General features: G+C 41.5%; 1 non-coding gene across 1 annotated transcript; it reads left to right on the plus strand.

Moving 5' to 3' along the window:
• Positions 1-9,703: 9,703 nt before the first annotated feature.
• On the plus strand, positions 9,704-9,777 carry Trnan-guu (transfer RNA asparagine (anticodon GUU)). Its single transcript has one exon. It is a non-coding gene; the product is annotated as a tRNA-Asn (tRNA).
• Positions 9,778-10,000: the final 223 nt, after the last annotated feature.

Below are 10,000 nucleotides of genomic sequence, written 5' to 3' on the forward strand. Positions count from 1 at the left end.
TCAACTAGTGGTCTGTGCGGGTCTTGAACCTGGGATGTTCGGATCTCAAGGCAAGCGCCAAAACCACTGGGACGCACTAGGCCATCAACTACGTCACACAAAATTGATTTATCACAGTAATCATGTATGGAGCAGTGGGGAGAGCACTCACCTCCTCTCCTCTGTGGGGTTAGTTTGTTAATCTGCTCCGAGAGGTCAGTTTTCCTCCAGCCACTCCACTTTTCCCCTCCCCTCGAGGCAGCCCACGATTTGATTTGACTTGATTTGATTTTAACTTCTCTACAGTGTCCCCCAATAGCTGTTTTTACAGTTGAACCCACGTGTAAGCGGTGTGAGTTTGAGATGGCGCGAAAACGAGGATTTCGGTGCAAAATAAGAATTTCTTATGGAAGGTATGTCTGATTTCTTGATTCTTGACTGTTCCCTTCGCCTTTTCTTCGGGTAATTAGAGGTTTGTATGGAAAGTCACTGTATAACCAGGAACCCATGACCCGGAGCCTACAACTCTACTGTGTTCGTGTAACGGCGTTTTCACAGACCGATTTATTTTTAGATTGAATTTCCCGCGAATGAGACTCCAATAGGAGCCCGATGACCAATTACAAGAAATTAAGCTGACGTCATAGGGTCACCGAACCGGAACTGCCTTTGTTTTTTGACCCAATTCGCGGGAAGGGCTACTCTAAAAATAAACCTACTTGTGAAAACGCCGTTTCACAGACGCTGTACATAAGTTGCACGCTCCAGATGGGCTCCTAGTATAACGTATGGATGTGTTTTTGGTGCTGTGGTAGTGTTATATTCGTAAGCCAAGTCAACCCACTGTGTCATAAAACAGAGACATATTTCGATACGCACAATTTATTTCGGAACTTGCTGTAGCAATAAAAATACTTGTACTCTTCGATTCGAAACAACAGCAAATAGAAGTTTATGAACCTGAATTCCTTAAGCAGTGTAGCTGAGTGTTCTTGTACTTGTGTGAGAGCTAGGTATAATTAATTAATTAAGTAAATTTTAAAGGCAAACAACTAATTATTTGAGTACAACATGCAAGAAACTTAAAACCTAATGAATTACAAAATTAGAAATTTGTCACGAAAAGCTGATTATTGGGCGTGAAAAACTAACAATGTTAACCGGAGTAACAACCTCAAATGTTGGAAACTATAGAGGGCAGCTTCAATTCAACAACTGTAGGTTCTCTTCCTCTGAGGAAAACGTAAATTCTGGATAGGAACTCATTATTTTTTTCACCTTTCGCGTACTAAATTTCTTACTCTTCTCTGTATCTGATCGAATGTTGACCCTAGTCTCGCTTCCGCGCACCCTGAAACGAACACCGCTTAAACGTGGGCTCAACTGTAATAACAGCTATTGGTTCCCCAACGCCAAAAACAGTTCATAGTGGCGATCGTTAGCGCTGGGGGTTCTTTCCTCGCCGCTCTCTTGCATGTAGCCTGGACTCTAGCGTTCGCTTCCGCCTTTGAAACCCCCACTTTGACACTTTGTCGCCATTTATCTCGGTGTTTGGCGATGTCCTCCCATGCAGTGGTGTCGATTAGTGCAGATTAGTACCTGAACTATTACGGCGAGTTTTCGGCAAGGATAGTTCGGACCCCTTTAGAAAACACTGATTGCATCTAACCAGTGCGGTTCTTTACAAAAAATGTAGCTCAATTTTATCAATCGATCTTCTTTCTATCGACAGTCGACCGATACTCGGTGAATTATCGGCGAAGCGTCGGCGTGGTATCAGTGAAGCATCGGTGAACTAAGTATCAGCCGACATAAACCTCTTCCGATAAATCGACGGCCTATTTTCCGACTGTCAATCGAATGTCCACGGACTATCGAAGGACTAGCGATCGAGCGTCGACCGATATGTCATCGATACGTAGGTCGAGACTACCTAAAGCGAAACAAGACGCTTTAAAGCGTTTACGCGGGATTGGTCGATGTAAGCCTACTATCTTAATTATCTTTGTTTTCCTATTAAAAAGAAAAGGAGAGGAACTTCAAAAAAGTTTCTAGTCGTTCTAGCGCTGAAGCACTAATTGGGGACACTGTAAACTGAAATTGTACATTGTTACCACAAACTTTTCCAAGATGGGAAGGTCAGTATCATAGAGTGTCAAAGGACTTTGACTGACTTTGGCGAAAGTGCTTGAGACGTCTTCAAAAACATTCCTTGTTTGCCAAGCTGTTTTCTTTCCTTTGCCCCGGAACGCAGAGACAACGACGGTCACAACCGGTGAAAGCATGGAAGAACGGCATTCCACCTGATCTTTAAGTACCTACGTTTTCAACAAGCTGATGAAATGGAATCCAGCGTGTGTTTTTTCCCTGGCCATAGGCAATCCACAGGTACTCAAAGCCAATTTCCTTTAAGGACAACATAACAGACATTGCAATGACGACAACATCAGTGTCATTTGCTTTAATGGTCAGAGATTTGTTTCCTTCTACTGCAATACTTTTCGCATGTACAAAAATTCGACTGTCTGCTTCTTCGTCGCTGCTGGGTGTTATGTCACTTAGGGATTTTGGTTGAGTGGCCATAGCATCGTCTCCCTTAGTTACAATCACGATATTTATTGTGGAGGTGATGGCTATTTTGTCAGCAAGAAAGTTGAATAGTTCAGTTTTCAGTTGTTGCTGTCCCGTAGAAAACCTCCCCAGTTGGTAGGTGTCTTGCTATTTTCTGAAACTCTCCTTCTAATTCCTTTACCCAGATTAAACCTTGCTTCATTCTTTAGACTCGACTGTCGGTATACATCAAACACAATGTCCGTTCTTTTGTACTTGCGAAAATAAAATTCTATCTTTGGAAGAAGGTTTTCTCTGGCATACTCGTCAAAGGTCTTCGATTTTTCCGGGGGAGAAGTGTTGACCATTGCTGAACCATCTGTGATTATGGCGTCTGCCTGTGGTTCTGAGTTTGGAATAGTCACTTTTTCTTCAAGAATTTCCACCAACTGAGATTTCTGACATGGATAGAGTTTGCCATTATCACTTAATGATGCCGGGAAAGATTGGTTTTCGAACTGAAAAAATTCATGGAGGTCGCACTCTCTTCTTTGGCATGATATAAACAGAAGGGAGAAGAGCTGACAGTCTTCATTTATGATCTTTTCTTAAGAGTTGCTGGTTACTTGTCCATGCTTGAAGAAAGCAATCTTGTTCTTCTTGATTAGATCATAGAAGCATGATCGGTCATCCTTCTTTAATCCTTCCTTGAATGATTTAAACTGTTCTTTACCAGCTCAGCTTTGGTGGGGTAGGCAGTATCTTGGGTATCTAGAGTCAAAAGATCACCTGATTCCTCTTCAAATGGATTCCTCATCTCTTCTATTGGTGTACAAAGACTTGTGACTTTATTGACAAACGTTCTTTGAACCCTTCCTGTTTCTTCATGATGCTTTCTACTGGCACACACGTCTTTCTTTCCCGATACAGTTTCGTAATTGGAAACCAGACGGCTCACTTCTGGCCCAGCAGCCATCCACCTTCTATGCACTGATTCATCCTCGCTGAGGCTGATTGCTCCTCCTTCACCTTTGATCACAGCATTGTTTTGTTCGTGGGCCTGATCAATAGGCAGTCCTGAGAAATTCCTCTCAGTTTTGTGCACCACAAAGTTTCCCTTATGGAACTCCTTGGCGATTTCAGGATGCCGTGCGTCAATGCACATCATTTCTCTGAGATGGATTGTAAGCCAGCGTGCATAATTGACATCATTATTAGCAAAGAAGTAAGGTAATAGTTCTGCACGATACAGTCCAAAGTCTGCTTCTCTAAGGGAACGAACCAATGTAAGCATAGTCAGCTCCATAGACATGACAACGTCCCAAAAGCAGAACTGTGGATTCTCAATTCTTCGTTTTTCGCACCAGTTTTCAAAATGAAGAATGTCGGAGTTAGCAACGTTATCATTGCAATAGTGGTTGTATGCTGCTTCCATCAATTTGTATAGGCTGCATGCTGCAACTTGATGCGCTTGCCTTGTTCGGGTAACGCTGGAGGCCACCAAAATCGATTCTGCAGTTCCTGATGATGCAACACCTGCTTCAGAAAGGGTACTAGTCCACCCACTGTCTCGAAGTATTGTTCCTGCCGACCTTAGCACAGCCATCTCAATATGTAGTCCTCCGAACATAACGACAAATTCATCTTCTCCATATCCAGGCCACTGCCACTGTATCTGTTTGGCTAGTGCCTACAGCGGCTGGTCAGCTGCTACAACAGGAATCTGTCCTGGGTTCAAAAATGCAACTGTATCACGAATCTTTCTCATTACGTGTTTGCTGGTGGCTGAAGAATGATCCTCATCTCGAAGAAGGGGAAGTAGAGACGTGATGCGGGCTTCAAACTGCTGAGCTCTCATCTGGGATGCATGATGCGCGGACCATGTTATACTGACAGCATTGTCTACTTCCGCTGTAAGATTTACTTTTTCAAGCCATGTAATTGCACAACCCATTGTAGCAATTGAGTTGTATGCAATTTAATTTAATTTTCAAAGAAAATATGTTGGCGGCAAAGTACACAATTCAACGACCAATTTGGCTTCAAATTCATGGCTGTATCTTGCAAATAAAAATTCGACAAGTGAAACAACTTTCATGTCCGAGAGACTACGCGACCGATTTCGCGAACACCTTCGCGATATTTAGAAGAATGACAAGGATAAATCTAGGCCAGTCGCTCGCCATTTTAATCTCCCAAACCACTCCAAACAACTTATGGCTATCTGCGGCCTTTCCCTAAATCAAGGTAAGACGGAAAGCAAAACAAAAATTCATTTTCCAGATCGGCACCCTTAATCCCCATGATATTAACGAACGCTTTTCATTTAAGAAACGTTCCAGATAAGAACGATAGCAGCAACGGCAACGAACATGTTGGAATTCAATTAGTATGCAAAAAGGTGATAACTTTTCTATTGTCTGTACTTACTTCTGATTGGCTTAAACAGCAAAAGTTAACAAAACTTCATAAAAGCAGTATTATATTCATCCTTACTTTCCAACCATCTTCCATCTTTCATCTGGTCTCAGTTTAACTGAATTCCACAGAAATCGTATGTGGGGAACATGTAAAATTGTAAACGTTTCTTGGCTTTTGTTTTCAACTCTTGAGATTGGTCAAAATCTTTTAACACAAAAAAGCACCCTTTCAACTTGCTTGACTCGAACTTGCTTGACTCGAAGTCAAGTTAGTCAAATCATGCTCCATATTCTGGATGGAACGATTTATTCAATAACCTGGTTATGAGTGAGAAGCACTTTACTCGCTCATTGAGTAAGTAGTTAATCTCGTGTTTGATCACTTGCTTGACTCAGAGTAAAGTTACTCAAATCTTACTCAATATTTTGGATAGACAGATTTACTCAATAACTTGGGTATGAGTGAGAAACACTCTACTCGCTAAGTGAGTAAGTAGTTTGAGTAAATTTGACCAGTATTCTGTTTACTCAAACAATTGAGTAGGTTCAACCCAGCTTGTTGGGTAACAATCGCATACTCAACTGCCTGAGTAAAATAACATTTTTACTCGTTTTTCAGAGTTCAAATTACTCGGCTTTTTTTGCTGTGTAGTGAGCTTCCTACTGGGCTAATGGAATTGTTAAATTGCTGAATCTGTGGGGTAAGGACTTCATTCCGAAATGGTGCTTGGACTTATAAGCGAAGGGGATATGATGGGTCTCCATAGATGCATAAAGGTTGACCAGTAGGTGAGTAGGCATATCCATGGAGATCATGATCAAGTCCAGAGTCTCGCAGCATTCCGGCATCATGCTTTCTGCCCTCTGCAAAGGAATAAGAATATATATCTATATATGTGCATAATTGTTTTTAAAACTTTATTACTGTTTTGCTTACCAACGTGTTTATGACTTTCGACGCCATTGCAGGTTAATTGAATGTTCTCCTGAGTGCACCAGAGCAATCTACGCATTGCCCCAACCCCCTCAAACCTAACAAAATACGCACAGAAGATTCTATGCACAATGACCCCACTTTGCAGGGGAGTCACAGGCGAGACTTTTCCGGGAAATGACAACTAACGACATCGCAAAAATGCGTAAGCCACAAACCCGTCTAAGACGGACACAGTTTGCCCTCCGATTGCACAGAGGACAGCTGTTGGTAGAGTTAAGTGAAGTTTATTTCTACATATACAGCTTACTGTAGCATTTATAAGCTCAAGGTAGATTTTCCCATACAAAGTCTATAAATCGTACACCGAGCTTGGGCTACCTGTGCGGGAAAGAATGTTAATCGTTCGTCGTTTTCAGAGTAAAACAACGTCCTTTTTAGCCAAGAAAAGTCCGCCTTTGGTTTTTTAATTTTGTTGTAATATTTAACTGAATATTTACATTTCATCTGTTGGGTTCCTGAGAAACGTATTTATTTTGACTTCGGGGTGAACTATTTACACAATCGCGAGGTTGAGCTGCATTTAATTGAAAATCTAAAAATCTATGAGATAAAGAAAACAGACTTGCGAATTATCACAAATCACAATGCTGAGAAGCACAAAAGCAGAAGAAATGTTTTTGGGTTAGAGTAAAGGGATATATTGTCACTCAAAATTCGCAAAAAGCGTGACTTTCATGTAAACATTTCTCGCACCAGAGTTGGTTTCTCAAATAAACTTCATTTACACTACAATGACAAAATCATTTGTCTCCTCGCGTATGACATTTCAACGCGCGTATGCAAATTTATTAACTCATTTACACCGCGTCCCGATTCCCGCGAAATTTTTCGTCTTTCAAATATTAACAAAAATATTACTTCTCGTCAAGCGTTGCATCTTTTTTGGTCAAATAACCGCCAAAAATAAAGATTTTTTTAACGATCTATCCCTAGATATTTTTTCATAATTTAATATTCTCCGTCAAAATTTGCACAACGATCAAAACAAAAATAGCAACGCACGCAACAAATTTAGTCGCATTTACCTCTTCGTCGAATTCTCATGCTTAATACAGGAATTTTTAGTTATTCTGAAAAATCTTTCTCAATTCATTAGCAATCATCCTTTAAAATTTCAGAGAAATCGACCGGTCCGCGAATATTTTACGAGTTATATTTCAATGGCATGTCAAAAGGCCAAGTGGATGTTATGAATTATCGGGCGATCAAGTTGCGCGTGTGACCCGTTATAAATATTTTATTCTGCGCAAAAAGTAGGTTCTAGAGGTAATTTTGAGAGTGGAAATTAATCAAGGTTACGGCAGACGGCAATACAAACTCACGAGGCGCACATGATATATTTAATTAAGTTAAGACACCAGCTAACCTCATTTTGACACAAAAATGGTTTACTATTGCCATAAAAACTATCCAGTTAAGCTCGCATATTATAAAATTACATGATGAATTCATAAAGGCCACCTTTTCCAGCGAAACGTTTTTTGTAACAAACAACATAGTTGCTATTAGAGGCAAAAACCCAGCTCTTCCTATTTCAATCGTGTCAAATTACCATACGCAATATTGCAACAAATGAAGAGCCTTTTCCTTGAATAATGAAGCACAAAATAGACGACAAGCTTTCTTTCAAATAATTCTTGACTGTCGTATTTCCAATTTTTTTTTTACCTGAAGAGTGTGCAGAGTTGAGTACAAATAAAATTATACAAAAGCCAGACAATAGAGGTCACAGATCCACTTAAGGTGTTCGATTCGTTCTCTGTCTTTGTTGAACCCATAAGTTACCAGAGAATTTTCCATTTGGTTTCAGTGTTCTACATAACAGCACAGTTGGTTAAAATATTAGAAATACAGCTCACTTTGATTTCGGCTCGACGGGCGATAGATTGTTGCCGAAGTCCATTACTCGTCGCTTTTAAGATTCCAGATATTTATTTTTCCCCGCCTGTGTTTTTTTATCCAATTGACTTCCTTTATTGAGCTCCATAAGGGTATATTTTGTTTAAAATCCACTAAAACGCCATTCGCGTCACAAGACTTAAGACGCCATTGCAGTTTAAGTTAAATATTCTACTGTGTCCACCAGAGAAATCAACGCATTTCCACTACCCTCTCGATCCTAGGAAAATGCGCGCAGAAGCCTCTATGCACAAAGACACCACTTAGCAGGGAAGTGACAGGCAAGACTTTTACCGACAAGGAAAAAAAAAAGAAGAGATTTCTCAGACTTGTCTCTGTGGCGCAATCGGTTACCTTGTTCCGCTGTTAACCGAAAGGTTGGTGGTTCAATCCCACCCAGGGACGGTTGATTTTGCTTTTCAAAGGGCAGCTGAAAGCTTGAAAAGCAAGGCTAGGCTAGCAATGACTAACAGGGCACTTAGAAGATCACTAATTTCCCGTTGTGGGGGTTTCTGAGAAACTTGAACATTGCGGAACGTTGAACGCTGTGGAATAGAGCTTTCACAAACAGGAATGCAAAGCCTGATACTGGAGTGTTGGTGCACGGAATAGATGCCCTCAAGACTGAGTATTAGTGAAACGGAATCAAAGATTGTTGACAGTCTCTTAAAAGGAGTTGTAGGCTTCTTGTTTCTTTGTTGTTATTTATTTGTTCGAGCAGGTTGAAGTTTTGGCAGCTATTCAGCTGATGTGGACCTGCTATACCCACCCACCCATATACTTACAGAGGACAGCCACAACACCGGGAACTTCATCCCCTACTCTTCTCGAGGGAGAAGAATTCAGGGAACGAATTCAAGTATTGTTTAAGTTAAGTTCGGGTAAACGGCAATTTATGAATTGATGCCTTTGGATCCTATTCTTTCGAGACACAGTAGACATAAGCTGTCTGCACTTAGTAAAAGCAGAACGGACAGGCTGTAAATGGAGAGGCCAGGTGCCTGGGGAATGGAAACGTCACGAAGAGAAACAGAAAGAAATCACAGTTTTCGGGCGTGGGAAAAAAAAAGCCCTCCAGAGTCAGCATCGGTAGAATTCGGCCGGAATCAAAGGATTGTTCACAACTTTTTATAAACAATCTTGTCCTCGACCAAGGGGTTATACTTGTCTCTGTGGAGCAATCGGATAGCGCGTTCGGCTGTTAAACCAAAGGTTGGTGGTTCAATCCTTCACAGGGACGGTTGTTTTTTCTTGTCACAAGAGCAGCTGTAACGTGGAAAAGCAAGGCTAGCCTGGCAATGACTAATGGGCCGAATAGAAGATCACGAATTCCCCGTTGTGGTGGTTTCTTAGAAACTTGAACATTGTTGTGGAATAGAGCTTTTAAAAACAGGAACGCAAAGCCTGATACTGGAGTGTTAGTGCTCGGAATAAATGCTATTAAGACTGTGTATTATTGAAACGGAATCAAAGAATTGTTAACAATCTCTTATAAGGCGTTGTAGGCTTGTTGTTTTGTCGACAAGTGTTCGAGGTAGGGAACGAATTCAAGTATTGTTTAGAAGTTCTGGTAAACGGCAATCTATAAATTGATGCCTTTGGATCCTATCTTTTCGAGGGAACGGAAACATGAGCTGACTGCACTTAGTAAAAGCAGAACAGACAGGCTGTTCATGGAGAGGCGTCCGGGTGCCTGGGGAATGGAAACCTCACGAAGAGGGACAGAAAGAAATCACAGTTTTCGGGCGTGGAAAAAAAAACGCCCTCCAGAGTCAGCATCAGTAGAATTCGGCCGGAATCAAAGGATCGTTCACAACTTTTTATAAAGAATCTTGTCCTCCACCAAGAGGTCAGACTTGTCTCTGTCGCGCAATCGGATAGCGCGTTCGGCTGTTAACCGAAAGGTTGGTGGTTCAAGCCCACCCAGGGACGGGTGTTTTTGCTTGTCACAGGGCAGCTGTAAGCTTGAAAATCAAGGCTACAATGAGTGACAAAAATAGTTGAGACACTGAACTGCGAAGACAACAATTAGGGAAAAATCACCTGAACGTCACATTTTTCACTTGCACTCCCCCCTCTTCCCCCGCCTCCCCCCTTCAATGCTGGGGGGTAGGGGGTTAGATGGAAAGACTGGGAGGGGGATTTGTCCGAGATT

The sequence above is a fragment of the Montipora foliosa genome, chromosome 12 (assembly GCF_036669935.1).
Source record: "Montipora foliosa isolate CH-2021 chromosome 12, ASM3666993v2, whole genome shotgun sequence".
Classification (NCBI taxonomy): Eukaryota; Metazoa; Cnidaria; class Anthozoa; order Scleractinia; family Acroporidae; genus Montipora; species Montipora foliosa.